The 21,381-nt window shown below is 42.1% G+C and overlaps 1 protein-coding gene across 5 annotated transcripts in view; it reads left to right on the forward strand.

Annotated features, from left to right (window-relative positions):
* PTPRG (protein tyrosine phosphatase receptor type G) overlaps nt 1–21,381 on the forward strand; it is a 687,787-nt gene that overhangs the window by 131,850 nt on the left and 534,556 nt on the right. The window lies entirely within an intron of this gene.

The following is a 21,381-nucleotide window of genomic DNA, read 5'->3' on the forward strand; positions in this document are numbered from 1 at the left end:
AGTGGTAGACCTTTGGGTTCTTTCCAGTTTTAGGCTTTTGGGAATAAGCTGTAAAGAACATTCTTGTGTATGCCTGTTGGTGCACATCTGTAGGCAATTCCCTTGGGTCCCTACCATAAGGGAGTCATAAGGTGGGTGCAGAGTTTGGATTTGAACGTTGGTCCTTTATCCTTGCTGCTGCCTATTGTTTAAAAATCTCCCCAGTGGCCAGCCCGGTGGTGCAGTGGTTAAGTGCGCGTGCTCCGCTTGGTTGGCCCAGGGTCTGCAGGTTCAGATCCCAGGCACGCACCGACTCACCGCTTGTTGAGCCATGCTGTGGCAGCGTCCCATATAAAGTAGAGGAAGATGGGCATGGATGTTAGCCCAGGGCCAGTCTTTCTGAGCAAAAAGAGGAGGATTGGCATTGGATGTTAGCTCAGGGCTGGTCTTCCTCACCAGAAAATAAAAAAATTTTAAACATAAAAAAAGTAAAAATCTCCCCAGTTGATGAAGCTGTAGGTTTTCTGAAAATTCATTGGACTGGTACTTCGAGATGTGAAAAGTAAAAACTGTTTTCTCCTCTACTCTCTGCTACTGCCACACTCTCACTGTTACCAAGCAAGGGCTCTCTCCACCTGTGCACACAGAAGCTGATACCATGGTACACCAGTCTTTGAGGGAAGAACATTTATTATGCAGTCGATTGGGAAGGATATGGAAGGACAGGCTCCCAACTCTGTCTCTCTGATTTAGGGTATGAGGTGAGGTTTGAGGGATCAAGGAAGGCAGGCTGGTATGCGGAGGCGCTGGCAAGATGTGTTTCAATTGGCAGATGAAAATTTTCTCCTATGTGCATGCTCCTGGCTGGCTCTAGCCTTGAGAAGTAGCTTTGACATTCTGTTGTTAGGATGAGGTCAGCACAGTAAACAAGGGTAAAGTTGTGTAGATTTAAGTCATTGCCTTCTCTATTGATAACAGTTTCTAGAGATTTAGTCATCTTCTCCTTCCTGGCACAGAGAGGAAGGCACCCCCTACAAATGGGGATTTCTCTTATAAATGTAAATTTACCTTACAAATGGATAACTTCTGCTAGGTTTTCAGAGCTTTTCCCTGTGTCTGTTGTTTCTTAAAAATAATCAGCCTAAAATAATTCTTATGCCAAAGAGGCATATTTTGGGGTGACACATTCTGTTCCTGGTCCTGTGGCTACATCACTGACAACACTCTGATGCCAGATTGTGGGGTTTTCCACACCAAGCAGTTGTCCAGTTCTCTGCAGACACTACCTGGGTGTCCTACAGTTTAACCCAGTCTGCTTGGAGATAGCGTCAGGTCTCACAGGTTGAGGGCTTAGTCCCACAAGACTGTGCCCCCCTGCCCCTGACACATACACTTTAGATGACAGTTGCATGATGGGTCCCCAGGTTACCCAGAACTTCTGTCAACTTGGCTACAAATCTGAGGTACCCACAGCCCCTTCCTCAGATTCAGTTCTTTGCTAGAATGGCTCATAGAACTGGGGAAAACAGTTTACTTACTGGATTACTGGTTTATTACAAAGGATGTGTTAAAGAATATAAATGAACAGCCAGATGAAGAGATACGTAGGCGAGGTCTGGAAGAGTCCTGAGCACAGGAGTGTCTGTCCCTCGGGAGCTTTTCGGTGCGTCACCTTCCTGCCCTCGGGCCTGTTCTGGTTCACTAACTGGAAAGCTCTCCAGACTCCATACTTTTGGAATTTTTACTCAGGCTTTCTGCAAGTTTCCTCATTAACATAAACCCTGGTGTGGTTGAAAGGGGCTTGTGATGAATAACAAAAGACACTCCTTTCATCTTTATAGCTCTTATCACTTAGGACATTCCAAGAGTTTTAGGAGCTCAGTGTCGGGAACTAGGAGCAGAGACCAAACATACATTTTTATGATAGGTCACAATACCTCAAGATGTTTCTTAGCAGCTTGTGTTTGCCTCGCTTATACAGGTGCCAGATCATTAAACTGCCCATCATTTTCAGTTTGTTTTCCGACTAATGGCCTTTTCGTAAAATAGATACAAGACGCTAGAAGAATGCATCTCATCAGTGTTGCTTGCTTAAAAGATTGTGAAGAAGTTTCGGTTACAATAATGTCAGATTCCACAAGATTGGGATTGAGAGTAACTATTTTAACTAGCTTGACACTTTTTCTATTTTTGCTTTATTTTATTTAATATTAAGTACTTCAGTACTTGGTACTGAAGGTCGAGTGATCCAAATTCAGAAACCAGAAATAGTGTTTCTAAGATATTCCATGGGTTGGGGGAGTTGACATCTTGTTTCCTGTGCTCTCTTTGTGCTAATTGGTTGTATGGCCTTGAGAAAGCCACTTTCTCGTGCTTTGATTTGCTCTATTTTAAAATGGGATATATGGGATTGCATCAAGGGTTCTTAACCTGTTCTTGGTTTTTCCAATCCCTTTGGTAATCTGAAGGATGACTCTCTCCTTTGAAAACCAAATACAGATTTGTGTCACGTCTCATATGGGCTAGTTCAAGCATATTTGCTCAGGATTCCTTGATTATAAAGGATATTTCCAATTCTAATATTAGTTGAAAGTTCACCTCTCTGCATTTTGGAGGAGAAATCTTTTATTGCATCAGGTTTATTGTCTGGATGCCGGGTTATACTGTCATAGCCAAAATGTAATTGATGCTCCACGGTCACCCTGTAACAAAAGTGAGCTAGATGCACGATTGGTCAGGTAACATCTTTGTGGACTGGCACTCTGAGGCAGCTTGTGCTGTGAGGATGAAGTGAATAAGCCAGAGTCCAACCCTGCCCTCCTAGGATTTACAGTGAGGGGGCAGGATCTGACTTGGCGAATAGCTGCTGGAGAAGAGAGGCAATGGTTGTCTGGTAGGCCAGGTGGTGTAATGGTGAAGAGTGCAGGTTCTGGAGGGAGACAGAGGCAGATCAGATTGGAATCTCAGATCTACATGGGCCAGGTATTTAACCCTCTCTGTGCCTCAGTTTTCCGTATGTACAAAGAGTATAGTAACTATATCCAGTATTGAGGATTCTTGGGGCTTTAAATGCATCAATGCAGGGTTACTCAGCCTTGGCACTATTTGACACTTTGGACCAGATCATTGTTTGGGGAAGGTGCTGTCCTGTGCAGTGTAGGATGTTTAGCAGCATCCTTGGCCTCTGCCCACCAGATTCCTCCAGTTGTAGCAACCAAAAACGTCTCTGGGCATTGGCAAATGTCCCGTGGAGGAGTCAAAATCCCCTGCAGCCCCCTGCCCAACCACTGGTCTTATGTTAAATTCGATTTTCTAAATGCTATGGAAAAACTCTTGGTGACTGTTGACTTAAAGAAAAACTCTTTTGAATAAGCCGTAATTCTCTACCTGATGGTCCATTGATGGAAACAAAAACAAAAAGCCAACAAAGCCCAGGTAACAAAAGTCTGTTTGTTTCCTGCTTACTGAATTATTGATGCGCTCCCTGAGATGAACTGCATTCATTCAGGTAAGATTAATACCCACCTGCTCTGTCCCCTGGCCCTGCCCCTGGTGGCTGCAATGTGACGGTTCCTGCTACCTGCCCATTTGCAGCCCAGCTTCTCTGACATCCTGCAAACAGGCTCTGTTCTCGAGGTCTTAGCTCAGAGCAGACCTGTTAAATCATGATAAAGCCAGGCAGCTCTGCCGAGAGCGCTAGCCTGCTGGGGCTGTGGGCACGGGTGCCAGGCAGTGGGAGAGCTAAGCTGACAGTGATAAAAGACACATGCGGGAAGGGCTTTGGGTGGCTGAGACACGAACCCTGGGTATTATCGCCTTACCTGTTAATGACCACACACCCCAGAGGTATCGACCCAGAAGTGGTGTTTGGGCACCTGAGGCTTGGAGTTGAGTTGGTGAGGCTGCCTGTGATGGGAGTGAAGAATAGGTGGAAACAACACTGCTGGAAAAGCGTGTGGAAACTAGGGAGTGAAATAGTAGTGTCTGATGGGTTTTGGTTGTTGGGGGAGGGAGTGGGAGGTTGGAAAAGAGAGTGGGTGGATTCTGATTCTTTAGAACCTTTCTGGGGCTGGCGGTGGCATAGAGATTAAGTGCACACACTCGGCTGCTGGCGGCCCGGGTTCGGATCCCTGGCACGCACCGACGCACCGCTTGTCAAGCCATGCTGTGGCGGCGTCCCATATAAAGTGGAAGAGGATTGGCATGGATGTTAGCTCGGTGCTGATCTTCCTGACAAAAAACAAAAAGAAAGAAACTTTCTTCGTTCAACCATGTTATTTGGTTTCCAGCTTTGGATTTTGTGGACCAGTTTAAAATAAAATTGGAGGGCTGATGTAGCATAGCTAACCTTTACGTTTGTCCAGTAAGGATGTTTAAAGAAAAAAAATACCATTCACCATCACTATCACTGCGTAAAAGAGAAGATGTTTTGTCACCAAAGAAGCAGAAGGAACGTAACCATGGAAGAAAGAGGAGTCGTTTATGTTGAATAGATTGCGGTTATGGAAGGTTGCCAGTGGTCCTTATGTTTTCTCCTTTCACCAGGCCCAGGCGAGGATGTCAGCATAGGCTGCTCCGTTTGTTTTAGTGCATATAGGAGGGACTCGATGCACATTGTCAAATGGCCACTGAATTAACGAAGGGTGGTGTCCCATGTTTGCCAGTCTTGGTGAGGACTGGTGGTTGAGCAGAGGCTGTGTGTGCCCCTTATATTTGAGGTGCCCTTGTCAGGGCGTTCATCTCTCATTTGTCCTTCCCCTTTCTCTCCACCTTTGCTTTGCCTTTTCCTAAGTGGCAGGCAAGACTGTAGCAGTACACAAGCATGTTCCCACTTGCCAAGATGTCGCACCTCTTGCTCTGCTTTTTGTTTCATATTGTTTGTATGTGCCCTAAGGGACAGTTATGCTGTAAAGGAGCGAGTCCCCCAGTGTCCTCGCCGCCCCAGGTCTCGAGAGGGGAAAGTGCAGAATGTGATCCCTGTAATGCAGACACGATTAAATGCTTGCAATCTATTGACATTTTGAAATGCTTTGGGCTCTAAGGCTTAGGGAGAGCTTTTAGAATTGGGAGCTACCTGTCATTTAAAAAAAAAAAAAAACCTGGGAGAATGAACAGGATGCAGCTAGGAGCTGTCCCATTGAATAAGTGCTCAATATGGGCTATATCTTCCATCTAAATCAAGACCCTGACCTGTTTCTTTGACTAATAATTGGACAATATATAGTGACATAGTATCCGTAAAGCTATCAGCAAAGGGAGACCCTAATTTCTTGCTTTGGAGAGTGGGTGTAGAAACTACATTAACTCTATGTCTTTCTTAGATTTTTATCTTACTCTGCTAGTGTGTTAATATTTTTGTTTTAGCTATGAATACATTGCAGTTTTTAAAATTCTGATAATACAGAAAGACGCTTGAACAATCCTTCCTAATTCCAGACCATCTGAAACATAAATGTGGTGAATTTTGTGCATTTGCTTTGCTTTTACATATGCAAAACATCCAATTTTAATATTACATAAATGATATATGTGTATTGTTAGACAACACACTTTTTTTCCATGTTAATGTCTTGGAGAGCTATACATGTTTTTCCATAAATAATGTCCTCATCCTTGTTAACTGCTGCATAGTATTCCATGGTATAGATATTCCATAGTCTACAGAGCTGTTCATAGTTGCATGCTATTACAAATGATGCTGCAGTGAAAAAATAAAACTTAGTACATGCATCTTTTTCCACATGTACATTTTTATCTATGATTAAATACACAGATGATTAATTCGTATTTAAGGATATTTTTAATTTTAATGTATACTTTGCCTCCCCAAAATGCTATGTCACTTTGTGTTACTCCCATCAACAATGAAGGAAAAGACTGCCCGCCTTTCTGCATATCCCAGCCAATTGGTGATCTAAGTCCGTTAAAAAATACTGAGTCACTATGATGGGATGACCTGAATATTATCAGTCATCTGTATGAGTGAAGGGAGCATTGTGGTTTAAAGTCATCACTTGAGCAGTGACCTGCCTCCAGGAGCAGCTACAGAAGCTGAGGGACACTTTTACATACCAACAGGTAGATCGTTAGCTCACCAAGACCTTGGCTCGTTAGCTCTTTCCTAATGAGCTGGCTCTTAATTAAGTTGAGTAGTGTGTAAAAATTTAATTGTGAATGGAGAATACCAGTCTGGGTTTCTTAAAGATGTTTTGGAAATGTAATATTTTTCATGTGGCTACTTCCAAACCGCCTGCGAGGGGACTTGCCCTAAGAACACATGTCAAACAGGATAATTTTAGAAATTGTCACGAGGTCTGGCAAGTTTGGATTCTAAGTCTGTCAGAAGGAAACGAACACTAGTAGTAAGACCATAGTAAAAACTAAGCAGCTGGCAGCCAGTAGGTTGCCTCAGCACTGTGCGTGTGTAGGGCTGGGGCTTTTGTGCTTTAAGTCCCTTCGGTGTTTCCCTCCTGCCCACAGCCCATGCAGTCAGAGCTGTTGTTATCTCCATTTTACAGACGAGCTCACTGAGGTAGAGGGGAAGAGCCTGCATGCTGGGGATACAGCTAGTAAGAGGGTGAGCCGGAAAGTGCATGTGATATGTCTGCCTGATTCTAAACTCTTGACTGGGGGTCAGCAAATGTGGCCCACCACTTGCTTTTGTACAGCCCACCAGCTAGGAAATGGTTTTTATATTTTTAAATGGTTGCATTTTAAGAGATTACTTTAATACATACATAACCTTGATTTTTGCCTCTTGGCCTGCAAAGCCTAAGATGTTTACTATTTAGCCCTTCATGGAAAAAGTTTGCAATACCCGCTCTTGGCTGTTATTCCTTAACTACCTTAGACTGAAAAGAAATCTTTTCACTCAAGTGGGAAAGTCAGCTAGGCCAGTGGTTCTCAAAGGTTAGCATGGGTCAGAATCACGTGGAGGGCTTCTTCCAACACGGATTGCTGGGCCCTATCCCCAGCATCTGGACTGGGACCAGAGAAGTGGCATTTCTAACAGTTTCCCAGGGGGTCTGATGCTGCTGTTCCTGGGACCACACTAGGAGAAGCCCTGAGCCAGGGGCTTAGGGATGAAGTAGGAGTTAGGGATGGTGACCAAGGACCTGCAAGAGTGTCTCACTCCAGTTATTGGCTGTAGCAGCCCCTCCAAGTTTGAGCCATAGGTTTGTAGAATGAAAAATCATGCATTAAGTAAAGAAGGCTGCTGTGTTGACAATGAAGAAATTTAAAATATGATGGCAGCAGCTGGATGAAAATGGAGATAACTAGTACTTAAGAACTGCAGTTTTTTCTACTTAAATGTTTTAATCATTAATGTGGTTGAATATATAGTTAAACCTCTTTCTTATTTAAGTGATAATAATTGGTATCAATTATTGGTAACTTACTATGTGCCAAACTGTGCTAAACTCTTATAATATGTAATCCTGTGAGGTTAGACAATAGTATCTCCATTTTAAAAGTAAGTAAATGGAGCTATAAGAAGATGTAAGAGATGTAAGAAGGAACTTGCCATCAGTCACTTGGCTAGTAAGTGGCCCCAGCCGTTTAGACCCTTGTTTATGACACAAGTCGTAACACATCCTGCCTTCACCCTCCTCCATGGCTACTGCGTGTGAATCCTGTCCGTCTCTTCAAACTTAGATAAATGTTCCCCTGGGAAAAAATGGCCCACTAGGTAAAATGTTATTAATGTTTTAATTGTTAATTATTTTATATTAATAATAATTTAATTTTAAGTACATTCTTAGAAAAAGCTTTTGCTTCTAGTTTAGCTATCAAAATTATTTTTAGAAATTCGAATTATGGAAAATTGTTGTTGTTAGTGCCATCCAGTCGATTCCAATTCCTAGCGACCCTGTGTACAGCAGAGCGGAACCCTGCCTGGTCTTTTTGCGCCATCCTCTCACCTTCCAGCACTGTATCAGACGATGCTCTGCTGCTATTCAGAGGCTTTTCGTGGCCAATTTTTTTCAGAAGTGGGTGGCTAGGTCCTTCTTCCTAGTCTGTCTTAGTCTGGAAGCTCTGCTGAAACCTGTCCACTATGGGTGACCCTGCTGGTATTTGAAATCCCGGTGGCATAGCTTTCAGCATCACAGCAACACGCAGCTGCCACAGTATGACAACCAGCAGCTGGGTGGTGTGGTTCCCTGACCAGGAAGTAAACCTGAGCTGCAGCAGTGAGAGCACCAAATCTTAAACACTAGCCCACCAGGGAAAATTTTTACCTGAGAATATATACCAGGACACTCTCATTTAACAGATGCTAATATTTTGCCATAGTTGCTTAAGAGATTTTTTTTCCCCCCAAAGCCCCAGTAGATAGTTGTATGTCATAGTTGCACATCCTTCTAGTTGCTGTATGTGGGACACGGCCTCAGCATGGCAGGACAAGCGGTGCATTGGTGCGCGCCCGGGGTTTCGAACCCGGACCGCCAGCTGCGGAGCACGCGCACTTAACTGCTAAGCTACAGGGCCGGCCCAAGAGATTTTTTTTTTAAAGGAGAAAACACTAGAGAATTGCTAAGTCTCTAAACTCCTTCTTTCCTCCCCAAAGTAATACCTTGTTTTGTTTATGCATACTTATATGTAGCAAAACTACAAAAACATGCAAAGGAAATCATATATAGCAGCTTCAGCATATGGCCTTATAATCAATTGTGTGTTGACAATTTATTGAGTACGTACTCCGTGGGAAATTAGATGAGAGAATGATGTTCCTGGGGGTTTTGTAGGCAGTGTATTAATAACATTTTACCCACATCAGGAATTCCTATGTGGCACCCTAAGTCTCCCCTTTCATCATCCATGTATTTTGTTGCTGTTTGTTTGTTTTGTTTTGATTTTCAGGTGTCTGGAAAATTCCTAGAATGCGTGTCTTTGGGTTTGGATCTTTAAGTTCCTATCAGAGTTTTGACAGATTCTTTAAAGCAACAAGTGTTTTTTAAGTCCCTGTGGGTACTAGGCATTTTGCAAGGTAAGGGGGATACAGTAGAGAATGGGACAGATAAATAACCCTCCCTCTTTGAGCTTGCATTGAGGCTATTCCAATTCTCACTCACCCTCCCCCAATTTAGTATAATAGGATTTTTCTAAAAGTTAGTAATACTTGTAGTTAATACAGCCGTGAGTCGCTCAACGACAGGGACACCTTCTGAGAAATGCATCATTAGGCAATTTCGTCATTGTATGAGCATCATTGAGTGTACTTACACAAATCTAGATGGTATAGACTGCTCCACACCTAGGCTGTATGGTACTCATCTTATGAGGCCACTGTCATATGCTGTCTGTCATCGACTGAGACGTCTTATGCGGCTCGTGACTGTCGAGTCCCAGATTTTACGTGCTGGCCTCAGCATTCAGCTGTGGTTACCATTATCCTTATGTGTGGCAGGCAGTGTGTCACAGTTTTTGGTTCGTAGAAGGTGGTCACCTTATCTATTATGTGGCAATGAGGCGTCCACATTCTTAGTAAATGGCCTGCAAAAGTTGTGTGCCCATTTCCATTTGTTATTAGACATTGTGCTAATTGCACGGGTGATTTAAATGTTAAAAGGCATTAAAGCATTTGTTGTAATAATTAACAAAGGATTGGTAGGTTACAAATGAATGATAATGCTATATTTTTAAAATACAGCGTTATATATCTGTGCAAAGTGGTATATGTTATGAAACATTAATATTCAAATGAGAGATTTGAACTGAATGATCTCTAAAATCCTTTCTAGTAAATTCTTTCTAGTTTTATAAAGTATAAGCTCTACAACTATTAATGTATTTTGTGAGACATCAACTGTGTCACACTTCTGAAAACCTCAAGGAGAAGCCACAGCCTACCTTTGGTCATATGCCAGTGTATTCACTGAACCTTGGATAGTGGCCTAGAGATTGCTGATTTTTTTCTTCTTTCTCAGTAACAGAAGCTCTGTTTCTCCAGGTGAACACAGAGTAGCATGGAATACAGACTAGCCTTCAGCCTCTGTAGTTAGGTGTGATTTAAATTTTGCCTGATGGGATATAAGTGGAAATGGCATGCAATTTCCAGGAAGTTTCCTTAAAGGGAGAGAGTCATGTCCTTAATCCCTTCTTCTTCCTCTTAGCTGGAATGTGGACATGATGGCTGGATCTTGAGCAGTTACTTAGGATCATAAGGTTGATATTACATGAAGAGGATGGAAAAGCCACAAGAGAGAAGCAGTCTGGGCAGCACTGTGTACATAGTTGTGCAGATTATTTCTTGCAGAAAGGCCTCTGGCTGAGAGGTTGATTAAGGGGCTGAAATTCAGTCCAGGCTCTGCTTTCCACGTTGTGTACCTGGAGAAAGCTTGGGCCTTTTACTATCCACAAAAGGATCGTGTGCTTACTAAGCCATGTACCTACAGGGCTCCTTTCACCTGGAGGGCTACCTTTTTCTAAGTTATTCAAAGGTGCCACATGAGCCCTGTTACTATGGAACGCCTCACCATCCCCAGACCTCCCTACCTGTAAACTTCATTAATGGTAGAGAGAAGTAACCTTTTATCTTGTTTTAGCCACTGTTGTGGCATTTTCTGTTATTGGTGCCTAGACCTAAACCTGATAAATATATCGCTATTTTTTTCTTTGCAAATGTTACTTTGGACTTTTTTGTTTGTTTTGTTTGCAAACAACAGAAATCAAATCTTGGCAACTGAAGTCAAATGAAGTTTTTTGGAAGGTTATCAGGGGCTCACAGAATAGACAGGCGACTGAAGAATAAACGTTGGGTCATGGGCAAGGAACAAAGAAATTCCAGGAGGCTAGCAAGTGGGTGCTAGCGAACAGGACACTCAGAGCCAGGAGAGTGTGGTCAGAGATGCAGCTCCTGCTACTGGGGACAGTAATCTCCAGCCTTGTCTTTTCTCCTTAAGGGGCTCAATCGTGATTTCACTGGTATCCTGAGGTCAGGGTGTCCACTTGGCGAGGTGTAGATCAGCTGTCCTGGCTCCTTGGCCTCCAGCTCCTGTAGTGGGAGCAAGCTCCTCTGGGTCGACTGTTTAACTGCCTGCGGTGAATGGAACATATTCTTCCAAAAATGAATTGAAGCTGCTGGTAGGGTGGGGGATGGATGCTGAGCACCAAAAGGAAATAAAAAAGAAAGAATGAAAAGAAGAAGACATTGACGACACGTGGTCACACCACTGTGTGCTCTCAAAATAAGAAATGGAATAGAGTGCATACGAGTTTCCCACCAACGGTCTTCTTTTCTTTTTGGTACTTAATTTCCCGCCATCAAGAAGTGAGTGCTAACTCTGTATTTATTAGTTCACAGATCCCTCAGCAGATCCTTATTGAATGCCTGCTGTGTACAGGGGTTCTGTGCTAGATAATAAGAGGGACATAATGACATCAGAGATGGAGCGGGTGCTCCCTGTGCTAACATAGCCCCAAACACCATATTGTGTTTTGGCATCCAGAATGACACGGAAGCTGCAGAAAAGGCTTTGCAGTCTTAGCTGCACTACCACCTGCCACTCCCCTTCTTCTATAACTCTTTAGGGAATGGTTTATTTGCTTTTTTCATTGGGGCTTATGCCTCAACTCTGTGGTCTGACATCATCTTGAACCCTGCAGAGGTATGTTTCTGTCTCTGAAGTGCTATTTTGTGGTAATTTTATGGTTCTTCTTTATGAATAATTTATCTGTAGAGTCCTAATATCTTTGTAAGACAGTGAATTTTAGTGTTTATCAAGGATATGTCTCAACTAGAAGAGAGAAATCAATTTCTTATTACAAAGAAAAGCAAAACGTGAGATCATCCACTTTATGGGAAAGCAGTGTATTTTATAAGCATTTTGGATTATTATTATTTAAGTCAGGAACACATGGATTTATAAACAAATTATTGTCCCTTCTCATAAAGAAAATGATACATTTAGTAGTCTCTTTTTATGCATCCTCACCATCTATCTATTCTTGTTGTTGGGTTATGAAGTATCCTATAGTCACAGTATTTTAGGGCTAAAAGACAAACCTGTGCTTAAATCATCTTGTAAAAATATTTGCCTAATCTTTTTATAAAAATTCCCCGGGGACACTGACTCCCTAATCTATTTTGGTGACTTACTTCTTTGTCTTCAGCTCTTCTAGCCCTTATTGCAAGATATATATGGATGCTCTTGTCCAATTTTCGTAAATATTTCTTGGAATTCCATGTGGTAAAAAGTTTTTATGCCTCTTGAGTTGAACAGTCCATACTAGCTGGATTTCTGTGCCTCTTGTGAATCTCTGAATGCCCAAAGAAAAGAAGAACAACAGTAATATTAGTAATGGTTACAGTTTACAGTTTATTAAATACTTCTTAAATGCAATGCATAATCCTGATACCCTGTAAGGTACATACTGTTGTTATCCCCATTTTTACAGAGAGGAAAGTAAGGCCTTTATTCTCAGGGCCAAAGGCAACAGACCTGGAACTTGAGAGATGATTGCCTCAGATCTAGTTCTATGGGAAATCAAAATCACTCTTCTGTTTTCCCCCAAACAGTAAATTGCTATATACTTTACTTTTATGCTTGAAGGAGAAACAGTAGGTGCTACTGTAAGGAATGATTTTATTATAGGTATTAGAATATTTTAAGCTCCTGTTTGGCCCAAATACAACTTATAAAAAATAAGACTCAGAGAACCATAACAGATTTAGAAACTCCAGCTTCCTTCTCTTACTATTGCCTTGTTACATTCAGGGAAGAGTTTTTTAAATTAATGACATTACTTGTTTTATTAAAAGATTCCTTCCATATCCTTGGCTTCTTCTCACTTTAGCCTGCTGTGTACAGGGATGTAGAAGTGAATTGAAAAATACTGGGCAGATTCATACTGCATGCTGGAGAAGGCATGGATCCATGTGACGTATCTACTTTAATGAATTTTTGGCTTTAGCGAGTTAAAATGGTATGATGTTTTGATACTGTCCTTTAGTTTAAAAATCCTGGACTGTTTTATATTTATTTTTGTGGCTGAGGGGAAAGCAGGAAAGATGGAAATTTTGCCAGTATGTATCTCTGTTGCTTTGAAACAAATCAGGGAAATTTGGTGTGTCCTGAACAGCAGCGAGGATACCAAGTTTAGTGCTCTGGTGACTTAGTAGCTTTTCCTTGGCAATTAGAAACCAGGGCCTTTGGAAAGCAGAGGGCACTGAAGTGGCCCAGAGACTCATAGGACATACTGATGAGCTCGTGGAGGAGAGGCAGATTTTGCAGTAAGATTTTGATAAACTTTTGCCCTGGTGCCTTGTCCCCTCTCGTCCTTCCCCATTTGTAAGAGAAGCATGGAAGTCAATGCTATTGACTTTGAGCAGTCGTTGCATTGTGATGCGCACAGTGAATTTGAAGTTTGGGTCTTTAGTTGAAAGGGGATAAATAATCAACATTGAATTCTTACCTGTTATAGCTTTGTTGGCTTCATAAATTGTCCCCAAGGAACCTTCATGAATGGTACAGATACCAGCCATCACCTGGCTTACTAAAAGCCATAGAAATCCTGAAACCTCATTTTAGGCAAGGATTTCCACTTCTACTATTGCAAAAACTTCCACAAACAGCAGCGTTTCCATATATGAAACATTGTGTTGCGTTGCCTGCTACCGAACCATAAATCTTACCACAGAGGGAGAAAAGGGGCAATTGAGCATGAATCATACAAAGTTTTGAGGAAGACTTTGTTGACTATTGTTGCACATGAGACGTACTGGAGGAAAGGTCCTGGGGTCAGTTTCTTTAATTAAAAGAAAAGACTCAGAACGTTCTCAAGCATTCACCAAGGGGCCTTGAACTTGGAGTTATGGGGATTATGAGGTGTGGAGGCCTTCTCTACAAAAGTGTCTGGAGGAGTGGCATCCTCAGAGCTCGAGCCCCTCCTCTCTGTCCTCCATAGTTGCTGTAGGCTCTCCTGGGTCTCCGTGCCTCCAGTCCTCCTCCGTCATGCACCCTGGGGTGGGGTCTTCCATGGCAGGCTTGGTAGTGGCAAAGAAAGGGAACCAGAGAGAGGAAGAATAAACCTGGTTGGTGGCCCGCCCTTCTCCATTTCCATTCCTTCCCATTTTTATCCTCTTCTCAGCCCCTCATCCCATTTCCTCCTCGTAGTAGTTATGTGTTCATCCCCTGAAATCTAAAGTCTTATCTCTGGGGCTGGCCCGTGGCTTAGCGGTTGAGTGGGCGTGCTCCGCTACTGGCGGCCCGGGGTTCGGATCCTGGGCGCGCACCGATGCACCACTTCTCCGGCCATGCTGGGGCTGCGTCCCACATGCAGCAGCTGGAAGGATGTGCAACTATGACATACAACTATCTACTGGCACTTTGGGGGGGAAAAAAAAATTAAAAAGTCTTATCTCTGAATTGAGCCTGTGTGTGTGTAAGGCGTGGGAAAAGTGGGGCTGACAGTTGAGTTGAGTTTCCTGATCGTCACTTTTATGGTTCTTTATTATTATTATTTTTAAATTTTTATTTATTTATTTTTTTCCCCCAAAGCCCCAGTAGATAGTTGTATGTCATAGTTGCACAGCCTTCTAGTTGCTGTATGTGGGACGCGGCCTCAGCCCGGCCAGAGAAGCGGTGCGTTGGTGTGCCCCCAGGATCCGAACCTGGGCCGCCAGCAGTGGAGTGCGCACACTTAACTGCTAAGCCATGGGGCCAGCCCTATGGTTCTTTTTTTTTTTTTTTTTTTTTAAAGATTTTATTTATTTTATTTTTTCCCCCCAAAGCCCCAGTGGATAGTTGTATGTCGTAGCTGCACATCCTTCTAGTTGCTGTATGTGGGACTCGGCCTCAGGATGAACGGAGAAGTGGTGCCTCGATGCGCACCCGGGATCCGAACCCAGGCCACCAGCATCGCAGCGCGCGCACTTAACCACCAAGCCACAGGGCCGGCCCCATCCCCTATGGTTCTTTATTGAATGACACAAAGATGTCATGGGTCAGGAGGAGCAGCGAGTTCTCTCCTTTCTTGGTTCTGTTCTCCCTATTATTCCTTCAAAAACTCCAAAAGGTCTGTGGTTTCCTCATTATTGCAGTGTTTCTCAACTGAGGGGCGATTTTGCTACTCAGGGGACATTTGGCAATGTCTGGAAACATTTTGGGTTGTCACATCTCTGGAGGAGGGGCTTGCTTTTGACATCTAGTGGGTGGAGGCCAGCAATGCTGCAAAACATCCTACAGGGCACAGAACAGCCCACTGCAAATCATTCTGCCTCAAATGTCAATAGTGCCGAGATCAAGAAACCCTCCTCTACTGAAACATCTCCGCGGCCAACATATGAGCCTGTCTTGCCTGGCACATGCATCACTGGCTGATTTATCTCTCTAAAGTGTATCAAACTGGTTTCCTAAACCAGTTAACCATTTTCCTTTTAATTTGTATTCCAAACTCTTTTTCTAGACAAGGCCAAACTAATTGCTGCCCAAAAGGATCAGAAGTTCTACATTAGTGGAATCAGAATTAGATTTTATTCCTTGGGAGTCATGCCAATTATCAATCATCTAGAGAAAGATGCTTGAATAATCCATAGTATAGTTCACCAGCATTTTATGGGCTGGTGAGTAAGAATAGGGGTTTTGAAGTTACACAGTGGTCCAGCTAGTAGCTGTGATCACTTTGGTCGATCACTTATTTTGTGCCAAGCCATGTACTATGTTATTTTTCTGGTCTCCCTTGCACCACGCCATTTGTCCTGTGGGCCTCACCGTGGCTATCACTTCCTCCAGGAAGCTTTCCTTCATGCCTCAAGTTCCGAGTCACATGCGCCTCCCATGTATTTGCCCCTCTGGATATGTAACTCTTAATTCCTTGAATCAGGGTGGCTTGTTGTTGACTTTGAGGGCCAGCCCCTCCCACCTGTCTAATTCACTTCTGCCCGACACATAGCAGGGCCTCTGTAAATACTTGTGGAATGAATAAATCAAGGTAAACTTTAATTACAAAAGGAATTATAGTAGAACAAATAGAAACTTAGAGTCAGGAAACATGTGTTTTGGTGTTGGTTCTCGGACTCTCATTTATCAAATAAGCGGCCTGAATGAAATGATTCTAAATGGGGAGCCTCTGTGTTTCTTGGAGGTACTCTCACATGTACAGCGCTGTCACTATGAAAGTTGATCTGCATTACTAAAACAAAAAGGTTTCTGTGTATCTGAATCAGTAGCAAGCAGAGTATTGTTGTTAAAATGTTACCTCAGATCTTGCCGTTCCTCTGATCGACATTCTTCTTCTCAAGCGAGAGTTCTTACCAGGAGCATCAAGTACCTATGACATCCGGTCTGTCCCCTCCTTGACCTCTTCTCCTTCTCTACCCCTCGCTCACTCTGTTCCGGTCACACTGGCCTTCTCGCTGTTCCTCACACTTCCCAGGCACCCTCCTGCCTCAGTGTTTCGTAAATGCTTTTCCCTTTATCTGCAGTGTTCTTTCTCAGAGACCCGCATGGCTTCTTAAGTGCCTGTGGGTCTTTGCTCAAATGTCACGTTTTGGTAAGGCCTTCTCTGGCCACTCTATCTCAAATTACAGCCCACTCCCGACTTGTCCTATCTATCTCCCCTCTCGTTTGCTTTTTTCTCCTGAGCACCATTTGACATTCTATATATTTTACTTTAATTTATCTTGTTTATTGTGTCCTGTCCCCTCCCCACCCCTGCAATGTAAGCGCCATGGTGTCAGAGGGGTTTTTTATTCATTTTTATGGAATGGTAACTTGCATGTGGAAAAGTACGCACATTATAGTGAACAGCTTGATGAATGATCACAATCTGAACACACCCATATAACCAGCTCCCAGATCAAGAAATGGAATGTCACCAGCACCTCCGAAGACCCCTTCATATCCCCATCTAGTCACTTCTCTCCTCTTCAAGGGCTTCTACCTTCCTGACATCATAGATGAGGTCTGGATGGTGGGGACTTGGTCACTTTCTTTCACTGTTGTATGCACAGCACATGGTAGCCTCAAACTGAACACTGGTTGAGTGAATTGAAACAATCCTGAGAGAGAAAACTGTACAACTGATGTAGCTAGATGTTCTAAAGTTGATCTATACTTGTGGATTAATCCCAGTCATTGGAAAATGCAATTAGAGGCTTTTGAAGTATTCAGTTGCAAGACACTGGCTGCTGTAACTTAGCCTATTAGATTTGTCACTTGTTTCTGCTGTGTTGGCCTTGGTTATTTAAGTATTTTACCTGTGATCTCTTTAAGTCCACTCTTCTTGCTCATAATTTTAATTTATTGTCTATTCTATTTGCTAGGAACTTAATCAGACATCTCTCTGGTGATTGTCTCAGAGGATTATTTAACTTCTTCTTGCCTTTCAACTACATTGTAAATTCAGCCAAACATAATAAGTTTGCACCAAATTTTACCTTTCAGTCTTGATTCTTTCCTAGATGGAATTATTGTACGTTTCTGTTCCTGGTCACTGGCCACTATCTGGGACTATTGGAGTGTTGATTACTGTTCCACTTGGATGCCTACATTAGAATTGAAACCTGAATTGTTTTAGTGTTTTAAGTAATAGAGTGTCATCAGATTTGATTGTACTGCTAACCATTTGAGATTTCATGATGAGTTTAAGGGTACAATGGCTTCCCAGAAGTTTGGGTTATAGCTGTCTCCAGCTGTAGAGATGCCTAGAAAGTCAAGGATGTGCCATTCACTACAGAGTCACTATGTAACTGATGAGTAAAGTTATTGGGTCTTTATTCTGGCAGATGGCAGAGAAGTGTCCAGAGGAAGAAATACCTTTTCTAACTCATACAAAGTAACCATATCAGCTGACGCTGGGGCTTGACTATATGATGGGTGAATATTATACAATCATTAAAAATCAAAAAGAGGAGCATTATATTTTAGGACCAATTTTGTCTTCTATTTTTCATATTTAACACCATGCCCTGTATGTTTCCCTAAGTCAGGAAATGCCTGGAGGACCTGGTTCTCTTAAACCCCACAGAGACCACCCCTTGGCTAGGGCTGCCATGTAAGCAAGACCCATATATTACTTAGGATGCTCTCAGATGCGAGTGAGGAGAGACCCAACTCTGAGCAATAAGAAAATAAAGATACGCTATCCTTCAGACTAGAGATCTGGAGGTAATGGATTTCTGGGTAATCAGTGGCCAGCCAAGTTCATTGGGAACCCAGGCTGTTTCCATCTTTCTGCTCTGTCATCTGTGTATCAGATTTGTCCTCAGAGTAGTTCTCCTCGAGGTAAAATGGAGCAACACAAAATGTTGCATCCAGACTAGCAGAAAGGGCCTAGATCAATTCAGACCGCCCTCCTTGAAGGTCACAGTTGGGTGGTGGAGAGGAATTGGGGGACTGAATGTGGGTTCTAATCTGGAGGAGGAAGCAGGGCAGGTAAGGTGGGGAACAGATATAGCACGGACATCCAACCCACTTGCTGGAATTAGAATTGGGCTTTTGGAGCTCTGTTTATGCAGAAGTCTCCCCTGCAGTTTCATGTTTTAAGCAACTATATGAAATATGAAAGTCAAGACCAAATTTAAAGTCCTGTTTTCCCTTAATTTCATTATTACAACTTAAGAGTGAAATTATTAGTATGATAGTATGATTGGAGAATTAATAATGGTGAATTTTTTAACGCTGTCCTTATTTTGGTTAAATTTTAAAACTTAAATAGATTGCTTTTTTTACCCTGAAGATTTAATATACTGTCTGGTACACAGGTGCTTATGTATTCATAGTTATTTAATCATGAACGTGTGAATAAATGTTTTATTTTCTGTTCTTATTAACTGTATAAAGGCGCCACCTGTTTGAAGTTATGATAGTAATGTTATTTTAAGTGACAAATTTGAGACATTGAAATGGAACTTAAAGGATTGTTTGTGGAGTGGGTTTGTGGGGGCGGGGAGATGTGGATGATTAATTCAAAGAGTTGGTTTTGTAGCTTGTCCCTGGGTTAGAACTATTCAGTATTCAACCTGGGCCAAATATTTAGGACTTTACTTATTTCTTCTCCTCTTTCTTTTCAGGAAATGTCTTTGTTGTAGAAATTATATAATCCATCTCTCAATTGGTACATTGTTCAAAGGCTGGAGTATTAACACACTCAATGTTATTTCCCAGTATTTTATCAGATGATCATCAGGAAATTTTCTGTTTTTTTCTATCATATCATCATTAATTTTTATGATCAGATTATCTCTGGGGATATATTTCCAAGAAGTTGCTAAATTTCATCTGCTCTCCTCTCCTCCCTAGCCCCCACCCCCGATATTATTAGTACTGTAAATAGGATATGTATGTAAATTTGGGGGGGAACAAGAAGAAGGGAAACTATTCTGGTCTTACTGTCTTTAAACATACATTTCTCCTGGTATGATTTCCTTATTTCCATGTGGAGTTATCAAAATGGGTTGGCTAGAATGCAAAAATCGTGGCTGTTTTTGACTATCTGTCAAAGGTATTCTGTTTTTCTAATTTTTAATTTTGAAATAATTGTAGATTCACAGACAGGTGCAAAAATAGCACAGAGAGGTTCCATGTACCCTTTACTCAATTTCCTCCATTGGTTCCATCTTACATAATTATAGTACAGTATCAAAACCAGGAGTTTGACGTTGGTACAATGTGTGTGTATAGTTCTGTGCCATTTTATGTGTGTGGATTGGTGTAACCACTGTTGAAATCAAGGTACGGAATGTTCCATCACCACAGAGATTTCCCTCATTCTACTCCTTTATAATCAGACACTCCTCTTCCCCCATCGTCCCCAATTCTTGCTATCCACTAATCTGTTTTACATCTGTACAGTTTTGTCATTTCGAGAACGTTATATACTTGGAATCATACAGTATTTGACCTTTTGAGATTGGCTTTTTTCACTCAGCGTAATGTCCCTGATCTCCATCCAACTTGTTGGGTACACCAATAGTTCACCCAACCTCATTTTAGAGGAGCATTCCATGGCATGGATGCACCACAGTTTGTTTAACCATTCACCTTTTGAGGGAGGTTTTGGTTTTTTTCCAGTTTCTGGTTGCTTACAACAAAGTCAATTATTAATAGTCCTGTACAGGTTTTTGTGCAGGCATGAGTTTCCACTTTTCTGGGATAAATACCTACAAGTACAATTGCTGGGTCATATAGCAAACGTATGCTTCACTTTTTTAAAGAAACTGCCAAGCTATTTTCCAGAATTTCTGTACCACTCCACATTCCCACGTGCAGTGCATGAGAGATCCAGCTTTTCTGCATCCCCACCAGCTTTTGGTATCGTCACTGTGGTTTTTTTAGCTATTCTGATAGGTATGCAGTGATACCTCACTGTGGTTGCAGTTTGCGTTTCTCTGATGGCTAATGATGTGGAATATCCTTTCATGTGCTCATTTGCTATCTTCTCTGGTGAATGTCTCTTTCTGTCCCTTGCTCACTGTTTAATGGGATTGTTTGTTTTTTTTACTGTCGAATTTTGAGAGGTCTTGATACAGTCTAGATAGTCGTTCCCTGTTGGATATGTGGTTTGCAAATATTTTTTTCTCAGTCTGTAGCCTTTCCCTTCGTGCTCTCTACAAGGCCCTTTACAGAGCAAAAGTTCTTAATTTTGGTGAAGTCTAATTTATTCATTTCTTCTCCTCTGGATCATGCTTTTGGTGTCATATCTAGTAACTCTTCACCTAGCCCCAGGTCCAGAAGGTTTTCTCCTATTCTATCCCCTAAAAGTTTTACAGTTTTACATTTTACATTAAAATTTGTGACCTATTTTGAGTTAATATTTGTATAAGGTGTGAGGTTTATGTCAAGACTCTTTTTTTTTTTTTTTGCCTATTGATATCCAACTGCTCTATAGAGCACTACTTTTTGGAAAGCCTATCCTTCCTCCATTGAATTACTTTTGTACCTTTGTCAAAAACCAGTTGGCTATACTGTGCAGGTCTCTTTCTGGGTTCTCTATTCTGTTCCATTGATCTGTGTGTCTACCTGTCTGCTAATACCACACACTCTTGATTATTGTCGCTATATAACAAGTCTTAGAATAGGGCAGAGAGATTCCTCACACTCTATTCTTCCCTTTTGATGGTATTTTCTTTTGAAGACTTGATTCTCGGCCCCTTTTTTTTGTTGCTTGGAAAGATCACTGTGTTCAGTGCAAATGACCTCAGTGTCCCTGGAGAAGCCCTCACTTTAATGTGGCACATTTTATCCTGAGGGTCAATTCCAATGGATGGATGATGTCTGCTTACAATCTGTTTTATTTTATTCTCTTTCTGGAATCCAATTTTGAGCGGGATTGAGAGGACAAGGCCTAGCTCAGCAGGAGAGTGCTGTGAAATTTGAGTGATATCTGCCTTGGGTTTAGGATAGGCACTTGGTGGCAACAACACTGGGTGTTTGCCTTACTGGTATTAAATAAGGCACT

Source organism: Ceratotherium simum, chromosome 5 (assembly GCF_057802395.1).
Source record: "Ceratotherium simum simum isolate JZ-2026a chromosome 5, ASM5780239v1, whole genome shotgun sequence".
Lineage (NCBI taxonomy): Eukaryota > Metazoa > Chordata > Mammalia > Perissodactyla > Rhinocerotidae > Ceratotherium > Ceratotherium simum.